Source organism: Aptenodytes patagonicus, chromosome W (assembly GCF_965638725.1).
Source record: "Aptenodytes patagonicus chromosome W, bAptPat1.pri.cur, whole genome shotgun sequence".
Classification (NCBI taxonomy): Eukaryota; Metazoa; Chordata; class Aves; order Sphenisciformes; family Spheniscidae; genus Aptenodytes; species Aptenodytes patagonicus.
This window is the reverse complement of record NC_134981.1, coordinates 9,734,708-9,749,484: the sequence shown is the minus strand read 5'-3', so window position 1 is coordinate 9,749,484 and position 14,777 is coordinate 9,734,708. Positions and strand designations below refer to the sequence as shown.

General features: G+C 40.0%; 1 protein-coding gene across 9 annotated transcripts in view; it reads right to left on the bottom strand.

Moving 5' to 3' along the window:
- Positions 1–235: 235 nt before the first annotated feature.
- LOC143171870 (CUGBP Elav-like family member 4) overlaps positions 236–14,777 on the bottom strand; it is a 708,415-nt gene continuing 693,873 nt past the window's right edge. For 8 of the 9 annotated variants that reach the window (XM_076360989.1, XM_076360994.1, XM_076360991.1 and 5 more), the window contains exon 13: positions 236–1,823. The gene's annotated coding sequence lies outside the window, so the exon portion shown is untranslated. Of the gene's footprint in view, positions 1,824–3,532; positions 3,717–14,777 lie in introns of those variants that run through there. The other variant, XM_076360990.1, reaches the window with a different exon arrangement.

The window sequence follows — 14,777 nt, the reverse complement described above, 5'->3', positions numbered from 1 at the left end:
ACTAATGAATTGAAATAAAATTTAAAACAAAGAAAGCGAAAGGAAAAAAGTTTGAGATCCAGATTAAAAATACTAACAAAAACAAACAAGAACATTAAAACAGAGTAAAATCAAATAAAGAATCAGAAAAAATTATCACACTGCTCAGTAAATGCAAACAAGTGTGAATGATGTAAATTAAGTTTTAAGACTGTGAAAATAAATTATAATAATTATGATATACTTAAAAATATGTGTTCTTAAATAATAATTGTTTTTTCTGAGTAATTTTTTTTAAAGCAATGTGTTATTTTTTAACTGCTGTAAACTCATTTACCAAAGATAAATATCGTGCTTTCATTAAATAGTTTTCCTTGTTTTTCTCTATCGTTACAATTAAAAGTCCTACAAAATATGCAAATTTATTTACAGAAAAACAGAGCCAGGATCTTTTTTTTAAACATCCCCCTGTTTTTCAAAATTCCTTGTAAACAGTTTCAGAAAGTCTTCAAAGAGTTGTTTTTTCTTTCTTTTTTTAAGATTAAGGTTCTAGGCTAACCCCTTGCCCTGAAGGTTTCTAGAGCAAATATGGAAGCTACTGAAGCATAGGATGATGGGAATTTTGCGGACAGCAGATCATGAAGACATGAAGCATTTAGCTGTGTTTTGTTGTTCAAGTTAGAACTAACGTCTGATAAAAAGACAGCTGTTTTGTTTCCCATGTGCATTGTCTACAGAATTGAGTTTTGTTTATTTTTGTAATAGCTGGAATGCTTGCAGTTTAAAAAGCTGCCAAAATAGCCATTTCTCTCCTTTTTCTCCTCGATAAATAACAGCATCCAACAGCAATTGGCAGAGAGTAGGAATTTATGCTGAATCTAAAGTCTACAAAAATTACAGTTCTACAACATCTTTGTTTTTAGCATTAACGCGAAGTTCTATGTAGTTTTTTTTTCTTTTTTTGGCTTTTTTAATGTCTAATTTTTTCTATTATATAGGTATTTTAAACTTTCTTTTTTTTAAATTCTGTACAACTATTAGGATTTTAAATGGGGAGAGTTAGAAGCATTTACAAACCTTTTTTGTTTTCCATTTAATATCAACCATCTTTCCTTTCTCTTCTCTATGATTTTTTTTTAATTTATTTTGCTTTTCATAGCTATCCATCTTACGTATCTTTAACAGCACGATCCTTACATATTATACAGAAAACCTTATGAAAGCTTCATAGACGCTAATTAATGTATAACCAAACAACCTCCCAAAGTATCAAAGAACTATTATCTTGCAGTTTTAAAAGCATTTAAGCATTTTTTTAAATTTTTACATATTTCATATAATTGCTCTCAAAAACTGTTTTAGGAACAGCTCAGAGAGAAGGAAAGAACTTCCATATTTTACATACAGCTACAAGTCTGCGGTAAAAAGTTTTGTCCTTTGGTCCCTATATAGCTAAGGAATGACAGATAAAGATGCTCAGCGACTGTTACCGTGGGTCACGCATAGCATCCTTGGTGGCAAACAGGCACTCCTTTGTCACTATCCAGGTTTGCAATTCCTGTTTGAAGAAAAGCCGCTGTGGTGATATCAGTGTCTCTTCAGAAATCCTGGTTGATCTTATTCCTGTTCTGATTTTACTTATGTGTTTGTTTTCAAGTGCACGTCCTTCAAAGTCAGCAGATGTGATAATTTTCTTGAAGAAATGTCACAGTCTAAACAATCAAAAAGTCTGAAGTCTTCAGCTTGATTGATATTTGCGGATATGTCAAAGGTGTAATCCAACAGTTCCCTTTTTTTTAATATATATAGTTTTTTTTCTAAATGTCGCCCATTCAGCTGCTGCCCTAAAAAAAATAAAGATCATTGCAAATTAAATCAAAAAGGGGAGGGGGAAGTAGGAAAGATGGGGGTATTTGGGACGGGGGGAAGAAGACCTAAAAAATGAAAACAATATTAAAAACAAGCCTGTTCTTTTGGGCCCAATCCTGCTCCTGTTGAAAGTATTGGGTGTTTTCTTCTCCTTTCAATTGGGACAGGATGGGACTTCTGGTTTGGTATTTTGGTTTTGGAGGCATTGGCTTTGATTCTACTCCCACTCAACGTCAACGGCAAAATTCCCCTTGACTTCAGTGAGAACTGGATCAAACCCAAAGTGAGCAAGGTAGTCACGATCATGATAGAGAAAAAAAATACAATTGTTCCTAATAGTAATAATAACAAATCAAAATAATAGTAGGGAATGACTATGTAAATCTGTATCACTATCTATGTGCAGATAGCTGCATTTTAATTATTTTTAAGTGCCACTTTACAACGCCGGATCACAATCTTGCTTGGCAGGCTTTTGTAGTGTGAAAAGCATTGAGAAAGAATTATTCTACATTTTAATGGGGTGCCATCTATGACAGTGTATGATCTTTCTGTGGAGACATAGCTGCCAATAACATCTACACTTTTGTCAAAGTCAGAAAGTAGGACTTTGAACAGGCAATTTATAGGAGGCTAAATAAAAAAGACTGTTGGAATAAAATTTTTTTGCAAAAAAAAAAGTAAAGCTAATATTTCTTAAATAAAAAACTTATTTAAAAATGTAATCATGATCCGACTAGGCTTGACATTTAAATAGGATGCTTAATCATTAAGGAGCAGCTCTTATCTCTTTCTAGCAAGCAGGTTCTTCTTATACAGTTGGTGATTTATTACATCAAGATACTTAGAAACTGCAAAAAGTTCCACTCTGGTGGAAAAGTGTCATGCGGAATATCAATCCATGCTGGCAGGTTTTCACACTGTTGGTTCAACAAACAGCAAACCATACACAGCAGTCTAAACAATTACAACACCAAAAATAATAATAGAATAAAAAAAAAAAAACACTCGTCAAGGACCCTTTTTCAGTTGTAAACAAAAAGATGCATTTCGCTTTTTGAACTGGATGGTTTTTTTTTCCCCCACTCAAAACAATCCTTCCCCCTGAGCAATTAATTTTGGCTGGAGTTGCTTTAATATGGAAACTTAGAATAAGGCATTCTTGAAAAGATATATAATGAGGGTTTTCTTGGGGTTACTTTTTTTTATTTCTATATTTTTCAAGCTACTGTTATGATTGTTATTCTTTTTGGTTTTGGTTTTACGGGTTTTTTTATTTATTTTTAGAGAGTGATTTGAAATATCCTAAGGGGAAAAAAGCGTCAATTGAAAAAGGCCCCCAATTCTCCAGAAAAAAAAAAATCACAAGATTTTCACTGCAAAAAAATTAACCATACATTTCTCTCTCTTTTTTTTCCAAATCATTTGTAGTTATAACAATCCCATTTTTTTCTAAAGAATAAGGAATCCATCTTTTTTCTCCTATGTGACATCTAAAGAAGCATAAAACGCTGACGAGAAATCAAACGACAAATAAAGAAACCACTGCAAGCACCAAAAACGAAACGAAAATGAGCACAGCAAGAAATTGTGGCAGCACAAAGTCAAAAAAGGCACATGTGATCATGAGTGGCCAATCATCAACTGATACAACATCCAAGAAAAATGCTTCAATCACGGCACCTGCACGAAACTTGACGGCATGTCATGCAACCAATTCTTAGCTTGTTACATGACGCCATCATGTCACACTTTCAACTTCGAGTTGATTTGAACTTACGGCCTGGGGGACTGTATTCTCCACTTTCATGTCATTACGTGAACTTTTTTCCTAGCTCAGCGCGAGACTGTGGTGGATTTGACTGGCTCTTTGTTGGTTTTGTTGGAATTTGATTGAATGACAAAAGAAGAAAAGATTTTTTTATATATATTTATATATAGCGTGGAAAAAGGGAAAGGTGGGGAAAGAAGATATATATAAAAATAATAAAAAAAAAATTACAAACACAGAATCAGTCAAAAAGATCTACTAGAAATACTTGCCATTAAACTATAGAAAATGAAACAAGAAGGAGCGCAAAAAACCTAACTGAAGTGAAAGAAAAGAAAGAAAGGAAGAAGAAAAGAAAGAAAGGAAGAAAAAAAGGATGGAGGAGGCCTAGCCAGAGACGCACATGTAAAACACACACTTAAATGTAGACACACGGTCAACAGTGAACAAGAACAGAACTTTATGCAGTGGCTGTTGAGGAAAGCATGCACTGAATAATGAGCACAGACACAGATTGGTTTGCAAAGTCTCGAAAATAAACACATTCACTGCCAACCAGAATGCTTGCTGTAGCACTGGCCTTTCCCTCACCACCCCTAGAGTCTTGGGCTTCACTGGACGACTAGCCAAAATCCTCCAGGAGCCCTTCCATTTCCTCGGATGGACTCCGGACCAGGTACCACTCTAACTTGATTACATCCCAAGTTTAAAATCATGGGGGAGTAATAGACCAAGAGCTGCTTTGGCTACTGAGAATAAAAAAAAGAAAAGCAACTACTGCTGTTTGCCTCATGTATATTTAGTGGTTCATAGGATGGCAGGTTCTGAAACACAGCAATGCTGGTATGGCGTGGGAAGCAGGCTTGTAGGAGGACTCGGATGGTACGATGGTGCCTATATCAGCATCATTAAAAGAAGGCCATTTACTCGTTTGGCATTTGGCTCTGGCCAGAATTTAAAAAATTATTTGAAAAAAGGAGAGGAGAGGAGAGGGAAGGAGAAAGGGAAAGAGAAATAGAAAGGCAAAGATAAAGAGAAGGAGAAAAAGGGAAAAAGGAAAAAGAAAAAGAAAAAAAAGGAAAAGAAAAAGAAAAAGAAAGAAAAAAGAAAAAAGAAACTGCCGGGGGTGGTTGCTACAATTTCCAGAAACACCCTGTTCCTTTCCTACAAAGGAAATTGTCCCTTTATTAGCCCAGGGAGTATTGCCTCAGTAAACCCAAAAACTTACTGCACAAAACAATAAACTTTTCTCATTCAGCAGCTCTGCACCCTGTTCTTCAGGTACTGCCTTTCTAGCCCCTTGGCAGGGCTCATATCTCTTTTACCAATCTATATCTGAAAACTCACTGAACATGACTAAAATTTCACCTTTGGTTTAGCTGTTACAAGGTGATAAATTTTGTGACAACCTCTATTTTTGGCAGTTCTCATCCTGAAGTCATGCATGCTGGCTAGAGAAAATTCTTTCTCTGGCTTTTTTTTTTTACTCTTGCTATTTTTTTTTTTTGAGCTGAAACATTTCTGGCTACAGCAGTTATGCTCAGCTGACAAGAGCCGATGCTGAACCAAGCCCCAGTCTGAGCACTTACTTCAGGTCTACACTTTGCTCACAGTTGGCTGCTGTCTTCTTTGGAGGCAAATCCTTCTTGATGGCCTAGCCCCAATGCCCTGCAGTTTGATTATCTGGAAGTGTCAACCTGAGCTTCCTAGACTTTGAGTGAAGGCAATAGCTTGGTTTCCCCCCCCCCCCAAGGCAGATACAAGATATGTCTACAGGTATTCCACAAGCTAAGAGGGAGAAAACTGTCTTTTTGAATATGGCCCAGTGTAGCGATGTTGTCACTTGTGTCCCTGGATACCCAAGGACAAGTAGTGTCAGCTGTACAGGTCCAGGCTATCCATGAGGAAGAGCAGGCCTCTAGCATCCTTCTTACCACTCAGAGCCTTTTGGCTACGTCACACCACAAAAAAAAGAGCAGGTGGGGGAGGAAGGACAGCTGGCAGCACCATCATAGCAAGACCTGACTCTTTCCTTACTTCAGTATTGCCAGCAGCACGTGTTAGGCTTTACGAGGAAAATGGCTAAAAGGCTTTGCTGCCCTGAATGGAGCAAGGTGGCAGCGGGAATGGAGAGATCTGGTGGAACAAGTAATATCCTGCTATATCCCTGGGAAGTGGCAGCAAAACACATCTGCTGTCTGGCGTTGGAGTATGGGACAGCACTGGCTGCATGGTTGGGGTGGCAGCACTGTGGGCAATGTGTATACATGTGGCTACTAGCCCCAGGCAACTGTCAAGCTGAGGAGAGGTTCTTTGACATAACTTTGACTGGGGAAAACATTTTCCCTTATGGATAGAGCAGGAAGGACCAGGTTGGTCTGGCAGTGACCACTGGATTTGGAGTGGGTACTACCATCCATCTGCCTGTCCTGCAAACACGTCCTCAGATACTGTGACTACAACGTACAAACACACATGCACAAACATATCTATGTACAGGTGAAGGATTGCTTTTAGGTTGCTGATACTAAAAGAACAAAAGCAACCCCCAAAAAACCAAAACCACCCAGAAAATATAGCTTCACATGAAACTCGGATATCGTCATCCTGTCTGCCTAACTTGGGTCTGTATTTCAAGCACTAAATGAAGCTGTCTTTCTAAAGTAGGGGGTCTACAGCTCCTACCTAGTCAGTGGAGAGGAGAAGACCCTTTAACAGTCTCTAGCAAAATATCCTGCCCACACAGCTGATGTACCTGAGTTTAGGCAAGGTTTCTGATCACCAGTAAAATATGTAGGTCCATTGAGTGAGTTAGATGAAATAGGCTTTCAAGTGTACAATCACTTTTTAAGGTCAAACTTGGGCAGACAGACTTTGCCTCTGGAGTGCTATAGAGGCAAATGCCTTTGTTGACTAGGCAAAGGAGTTGCATACCAATCTTATGAGGTCTGCTTCATCAGCATCCTGAAATTGAGAGGCAAGTTAGGCATCGCTCTTAGATAGGTTGGACACCAGCCAAACTCATCTGTTTAAGAAAAGCAATTCACTTTTTTTTGGAAATGGGTATAAACTTTGGGTATTGCTGAAGCAAATTTGTGAGTAAAAGTTTTAATGGGATGAAGAGAACTATATACAGCCTAGTTCAGAAGTGGTGCCTTGCAGATAAAGAAGGAGCATACTTCCTGAGCAGTTAGGGTCTGTGCACAAGGACAGATTATGCAGAGTATCTTTGCTGCAGGTAACAGTGATCAAGAATTTACTCCACTGAGCAAACTGTAGCTAAATGAATATGCTAAATAGCAATATTCCTCCAAGCCAGCTTCTTCTTTGAAGCATCTAAGTGGAGCCTGAAACTGTTCTCCTTGAACATTGGACAGAGTTAATGACTTCAAGTCCTAATGTTGGCATTCAAGATGCAAACATCTGCATCTGAGCAAATCACTCTAGGCCTGTTTTAGTGGAGACAGACAGGGCTTGTAGGTCCCAAATCACTTATCCTAAAGGACTGTTCCAGATGAGACTGAACCATAACCAAAAGAACCCTATATCTCTCTTGTGGTTATAATGAGGACCTTGAGTGACAAGCTGTGAAGGAGATGATAGTTACAGTATAGGTCTACAACATCAGAGGAAATTAATCTCTCAAAGCCATGGTTAGAGCAAAGATAACTTTAGTAATATCCTTGTAACCTGTGCTGTCAGCACAGTAGTCCTAATGCTACAATGTCCTAGTCCTAATGCTACCTCTATCACAAGGAAAGCTTTTAACAGCAGCTTCTGACCAGATTGTAAGGATCAGCTCTGCATTGTGGGAGATATTCATTGTCCATGTTTAAGCTGGAGCAAGATTTACTTCCCCCAGAAGTCTTTGGCTTGGACTCATCCCATTCAAATATAAGCAGTCATCGTAGGAGTCCATTTCCCTAAACTCTGCAAAGTCCATGGAGGTGAAGAGCAACAATGGTTCTGCTTAGCTAAAATATGAATGGGACACGAAGGCGTCTCTTTTACTCGCCAAAGACTAGAAAGGAAATGTAAGGCCACTCAGTAAGTCATTTAGGCCAAGTGAGCAAACTATGGAAAGTTTCTCTGTGCCTGTTTTCTTTCACTGGTTCTGCATGAGTAACTGCATGCATGGTTACTCCAGAAGAGACATTTAATGGCAATCTTCATACAGTCTATCCCTACTTTCTATGCACATGGCCCTGCTAAAGAGCAATGATGTCTCTTGCAACTGATTCTAATTTTTGAGCTCTTCATCTATATTTCTTTTGCTCCACATAGGGCTGAGTCATTGCTGAGACCTCACAGCCATAAACATGGGGCTGTGGAGATAGACTAGGCTGTACCGCCAAGACCACTGGATCATTTTCCAAGGACGGATTTACCAGAGGACCGAGAAGAGGATGCCAGGCAGCTTTGGTCCTATTTACACCACAAGCCTTGTGGGTAATTATTGCCTGAGTTCAGGTCTGTGCACAGCAGGAAGGATTCTGCCCTGTCTCTTGCCGGTGCTAATGGCAAAGTGCCCCAGCTTCAATGGGAGAAGGATCGCTACTCTTGCTAATGTGACAAACTCAAGCTGTTACACAGAGAAAGATTTGTTACCATATGTAAAACAAACTTTTGAAAGCAAGAGGACAAGCCTTTACCAAAGACTTTATGAACTAAAAAGTCTTGTGACATGCAGTGTGACATGCACCGTATAGTCTAGGGACCTCTAGGCTTGTGCAGCATCTTTAACATACCTTGGGACCTGGACAGGCTGGATCAATGGGCCGAGGCCAATTGTATGAGATTAAACAAGGCCAAGTGCTGGGTCCTGCACTTCGGCCACAACAACCCCATGCAGCGCTACAGGCTTGGGGAAGAGTGGCTGGAAAGCTGCCTGGCAGAAAAGGACCTGGGGGTGTTGGTCGACAGCCGGCTGAACATGAGCCGGCAGTGTGCCCAGGTGGCCAAGAAGGCCAATGGCATCCTGGCCTGTATCAGAAATAGTGTGGCCAGCAGGAGTAGGGAAGCGATCGTGCCCCTGTACTCGGCACTGGTGAGGCCGCACCTCGAATACTGTGTTCAGTTTTGGGCCCCTCACTACAAGAAGGACGTTGAGGTGCTGGAGCGTGTCCAGAGAAGGGCAACGAGGCTGGTGAAGGGTCTGGAGAACAAGTCTTATGAGGAGCGGCTGAGGGAACTGGGGTTGTTTAGCCTGGAGAAAAGGAGGCTGAGGGGAGACCTCATCGCTCTCTACAACTACCTGAAAGGAGGTTGTAGCGAGGTGGGTGTCGGTCTCTTCTCCCAAGTAACTAGCGATAGGACGAGAGGAAATGGCCTCAAGTTGCGCCAGGGGAGGTTTAGATTGGATGTAAGGAAAAATTTCTTTACTGAAAGAGTGGTTAAACATTGGAACAGGCTGCCCAGGGAAGTGGTTGAGTCACCATCCCTGGAAGTATTGAAAAGACGTGTAGATGTGGCATGGTTTAGTGGGCATGGTGGTGTTGGGTCGACGGTTGGACTTGATGATCTTGGAGGTCTTTTCCAACCTTAATGATTCTATGATTCTACTGCCTTCAGATTACTGCAGCTGCCCGTTAACTGATGCAACCAAAGCTCACACCGTTTAGCTCGGAAAAGCTCTAAATCTGACCTACTCAGGTAATTTACATGACATGGTCCATATGACATCCCATAGTAACCTTGGTTGAGTGTCTGAATATAACACTACCACCCTCTAGTCAACCCTGGGGCTTTGGGAGTTTTGCTGTTGGAAGCCTTCGGACATGGCACAACCATACCAAGCTCCTGGTCTTTTCAGAGTACGGACAACTCAGCAGGCTCTTTGCTGGTTGAGTCATTGGGAGAAATTCTCACAGGTCTCTGAAAGTTTACTTTAGAGCATCAGGACCAACTGCATCACAGTGGGATGAGAAATGTGAGGCTGCTTTCATATCTATTATTTAATTCTGAAAAATTGCATTAACTAATATTTTAAAAAAATTGGGACATGGATTTTAATGAAGAATTCATGCTCTGAACTGAAGGAAAGTGTTATAGTATTGCATCTATTACTCCCATGACAAATAGTGTGGATCCGTTAGTGACCTACATGGACTCATTTAGCTGCGAATACAGCAATACTCCTGAAAAGCTGCCCTGCTCTGAGGAAGAACAAGTTCCAAATATTGCTGATTGGAATCCAGGCTCAGAGCAGTAATTACGGATTGTAATTTTGGAGTAAACGCAGCAATTAATTATTGTCATTTTTCCATCAGTGCATTATACTGTGTGCCAATCTTAGAATAACTACAATAATTAGCAAATGGGATTTTGCATGCTCTGGTATTGAAACTGTGGTTTACAGAACAGACATGAGAATTTTTACTATAATAAAGTTATTAGTAATTTAAATGGGCAGACAGGTTAAAAATTATCAGCCAGAAAAGAAAAGGATTTCCTTCTCTGTTTCGCAAACACCTTCAGTAGTTCTGTTTCTGTCTCCCCCCAATAACATTCACTTCTATTCTCTCATGTACGAGCACAACAGTGCAAAGTTTGGGTTACAAACACAGTGGGGGACGTTTAATTTAATATCACAGTTGTCAGTGGAAATTAAAAGCAAAAGTCATCCAAAGAAAAAATATTGGCTGAGTTGATATTTTTCCCGTACCTAAACAGACTTTCCCAAATGAAGCTCTGCTGATTTTGTTCTCACTTTCTTCACTCATATTAAAGCTTGTGCTGGAGTACTGTTTTGATGTAATTACATTAGTGCAAATTTTCATAATGTAAGCAAGTCCTAAATGATCTAAGTGATGACTAAAGGAGGAAAATAATAGTCTATGCAAGAGGAATTGGATTGTAGGAGGCATAACTATAAGAGATGGGATTACGTCCTGATAAAGGATTTTTAGTCAGAATCTCAAGATGAACAGCCTAATAGACAACAGTGAGATCACTGCAACTGCAGAATAGCCTCTCACTGGAGGTAATACAAGACTGAGAGGGATAACTAACCAAAAATTCATTAAAAATTATACTTTCATTAGACTTTGCATTGAAGCGATCTGAAATGACAAGAGACAGCCAGAAATTTTCCATACACTTTTTTTTTATGGGCATGTGGAATTTTGCTTGGGTTTTTTTTATTTTTGGCTGATAACGGCTGCTTTAAAATGAGTTCTGCAAAGTTTTCCAGTTTGGTAACATATACATTCCAATTAAAAAGAAGACATTTCCTCTGGGAAAAAAATATCACCTATTCCAGCCAGCTGCAAAAAGAAGCATCTCACACTTTCTACAATAAACCACACATCAGCACTTGTTCAAGAAGCTGTGGAGGACCTGAATATTTTTTTTATTTGACCTTTGTCCTATGTTATTTCCAGTGGCATTTTGGACAAGCAGGTTGCCTGGAGAATGTATTATTTTAATGTTTTGCCACTATTCTTAGGAGTACAGCTTAAAAAAACCTTATTCTTGATTTTTTTTTTTCACTCTTCTGCTTCACTTTCACCTCACTCAGTTTGTCTCACTCACATTTATTTTGTCTCACTCAGTTTCATGCCAGCTAGTGCTCCAGGTTAGTCCCGCCCAAATCTCTGTCCATCTTTAGCTTTAAATAAAACATGAACAGCAGAGTATCTAGCTGAGGTGGTAAATAACACTTTGCTAATGATCAGTCACCACAATGAAGCCACAGAAGGAGAGTGGACAGTATTTTTACTGCTCTTCTATGTAATGGCTTTTATTGATCTATCAGCTGGATGTTTCTGTGCTGCTCTGTGAAGTCCTTAATAGTGGAAGAGCTGTGAATTATGGGGTTTTCTAGGCAATATTGTCCTATCATGGCTACTACTGACTTAGCATGGATGGGGCACTGGGGAACTAGCTTCGAGACCCAGTGCGGAGGACTGGAATCACACCGATCACTTCTGCTACCACGGGGAGGATCAAAAGAGCTCATCTTTCTGCCTGGCCTAGCAGTCCTTCATGGTCCTGGCCATGCAGATGGCTCACATGCACCCCCAGGCACTGGAGATTGTACCTGCAACTTTGCCATATCACAGGGTATTTAAGGGCTCCTAGGAATGGCCACCCAAGGGAGCTATGGCTTTCAGGGTGTTTGTGGTTTTTTTTTTCACTATTTTGTGCATTTACTATCTGAAAGATACATGAAGTGCCTCCGAATCCTTGTTTCCTAGTCCTCAGAGGGGATTTGTAATAGAATATATTGATTTTGGCAGAGTTGCCTCAAATGATCCTCCTCTCTTGCTCGCTGTGCACCCATCCTCCTTTTTTTTGGTACAACCACCTCTTTAATTATAAAGAAAAAAGAGAATAGAGGCACTCATTTTGGAAACGTTCCGCCATCTGAATTCTTCAGGGCTTGTGGGCTTATCTGCCACATCACAGAGACCCTTTCTGTGTTTGACAGCAACTTTAGAGCACTTGCAAGGAAAACAAAGAACTTGAAGTCACTGTGGCCTAGACTGCTTGTGTCCCAAAAGGCAGATTTATAAATAAAAAAAGTACATGCAGAATTAAAATTGAGTGAAGATCTTTCTTTCTTGGTTAGGAAAAAAACACTGGTGGATTGCATCGAAGTGGGTACTGCTTGTGGGTTTTTTTTAGCAGATTCTTATTTTTGGAAAGGAGTTCAATAAAACAAGGGTCTTCCTTTGAAAAAAATCCCAATTAAAGAGTTTCTTGAGCATACTCTTGAAGCACATGAGTAATTGCCCTGATGTCAATATGGTTATGCACATGCTTCAAATTGGAATTAAGGACCCTGAAGAGCTGTGACCAAAGTAGAACTAGATAAAAACATACAGGAGTTGTTGTGTTTCTGCCAGTTAAGGCAGCTGCCTGTTCTCAAGCTTTGCAATAGCTGTCTGTGCCGTACGCATGGGCTTAGCTGGCTTCTGTCCTAGTGTTTTTAGGAAACTTCTTGTTGCAGTAATGACACTCTACTGAGTGGGCAAGTCAGACCATTCCAGTGGTATTTTGGAGGCTGACTGGAAGTTGCACATCAAACCAGTCATGGGGAGTACAGCAGCACCATGGTGAGCCAAAACCAACTGACCTATCTCTAAGTAAGGCTTATTACTGAGGGCTTAGCCCTATGCTAACTGCTATTGCAGAGCCTTAGCTGTAAGCTGACTTGTGGCCATCATGACTAAAAATCCTCTGTCTGCTCCTAGGGTGTTGGTGTGGATGTTTCCGAGCACTGGAAAGCAGATGAGCTGAAGAAAGAACTGGATCTAAGCCCTTCTGCACTTGTAGGTATCCTTGCTGTCACCAATTGTCCTCTCCAGTCTAACCTGGCATGGAACTCCCTGTGCTAAGTGAGATCCGTCCGTGGGATATGCTGCTTCAGTATTCTCCTGGGACCACATGCAGTTGGCCTATCCCTTTTGTTAGGTGCAAAAGAAAACCACACACAAAACCTTTTTCATGGAGAAGTCTCTCCTACTAAAACACAGGTACATCTTCAGCTCTTTCTGTGGCCTCACCAAGGTGGGAGTCTACAAGAGAATAAGGACTTCTGAGCTGCATTAACTCTATTTTGATAGGGACTGTCTGTACTTCTAATAAAGGCTCCTATAAGCAGAGGATGGAAGTGATCTGATGGTAACAACTGAACTGATTTTGCTGGACAGCAGAACATTATCATCAAAGTAAAAGCCAGGAAGGCCAAAGGGCTTCCTATTTAGAGGCAAAAATTCAAGTCTGTTCTCCTACTTTGAAGAAGCAAAGGAAAGAAAGGAAAGCTCTGAGAGAGAGAGAGATATGGAATTTTATTGCCATTTTACCAGCTGATTCCTTTTTATATAATTTATTGGGGAAAAAACCGCCAAAAAAAAATCTTAGTGTTGGTACTGAGTAATCTTTTTATAGGCAACAAGCTGAGACCTCAACATCAGCCTGATTGTGAAAAGGTAGGGCCAGAGCACTTAATAATGATCTATGATAATGAAAACAGCGTAGACTCATACCAGTGAATCTTTAAAGACACAGGTATCTACAGCCCTGCACTTTATTACACAACCATAAGAAACAAGCATATCCTTGGTAATTACAGCTATGATACAATACAAAGCTATTGCTTGGTGCCAAACTAAGGGGACACTTGTGTTCCTCAATCCCTTTGCAGGTGTTATTGAAAATCTCGCCGACAAAGACAGGCTGTGCTTTAAGAAACTTGCATGCATGCATCTACTGCCCGCCCCCCCCCCCCCCCCCCGCAAAACCTGCAGTAAAAAGCCAGTGTGATGCAAAAAGCATTTGAATATGGAAACATATTTTGCTTTTAAGCTTCCAAGCCTTGTCGTAAGCAAGGAAAAGAAAGGAGGTATTTAAAGAGGGAAAAATGCATTAACAGTTATTTTCGTATAGTCACATATAAAGGAGAGGCTAAACTATGGAGGCTGTATCTTGCACATGAACCTAATATGTTTATTGAAAGTTTCATAATCCACTTCATGATGTCTTCAGTGCAACATCTCTTTCAAAGACATTTTGATCCCATCCCTTAATTCTCAGTGGAAAGGAGGTCTGAAGACCGGAACAATAGATTTTTTTCAAAGATATTAGAGATACCAGTGAAAAATTAGAACAAGTCATACTTCTTTGGGAAGGTTGAAGATAGGAATTTCCTGGCTGTACCTTAGATTGGTCAAAAAAAAAGGCCTGAAACAAAATCACTAACTCTTAGACATTATGGCCTATAATGGCCTAGAAAGGTCACCTAACCCATCTCTCTGTTACTAATTCGGGAGTGCAAATGGCTTGTTGTAGCTTAGGGCCACCCTGAGCGCTGGGTTTATTGGGGAATCTCTTGTGTGGAACAGTTTTAATATCGGGGGGCTTCCTGTCTCTGTAACAAACACATACGGTTTTATATTTCTGTTTCTCAAAGAATTATCTAATGGAAAAGCCAGCCAGTGGTGTAAAATAGTTCCATTTTTTGGAAACATCTCCATTTTTATTATCAGTGATAGTCTGGGATTCCAATAAAACAAGCTGCTTCTGATATTTTTGACACAGTTACATGTATGAGAAATTCCCTTGGAAGATCAAGCTGGCTGCTTTCCAACAACAAAAAGTACATGAGTCTAACAATGAGCCCCTCATTCAGATTTGTCTATGTCCTCACTTAAGC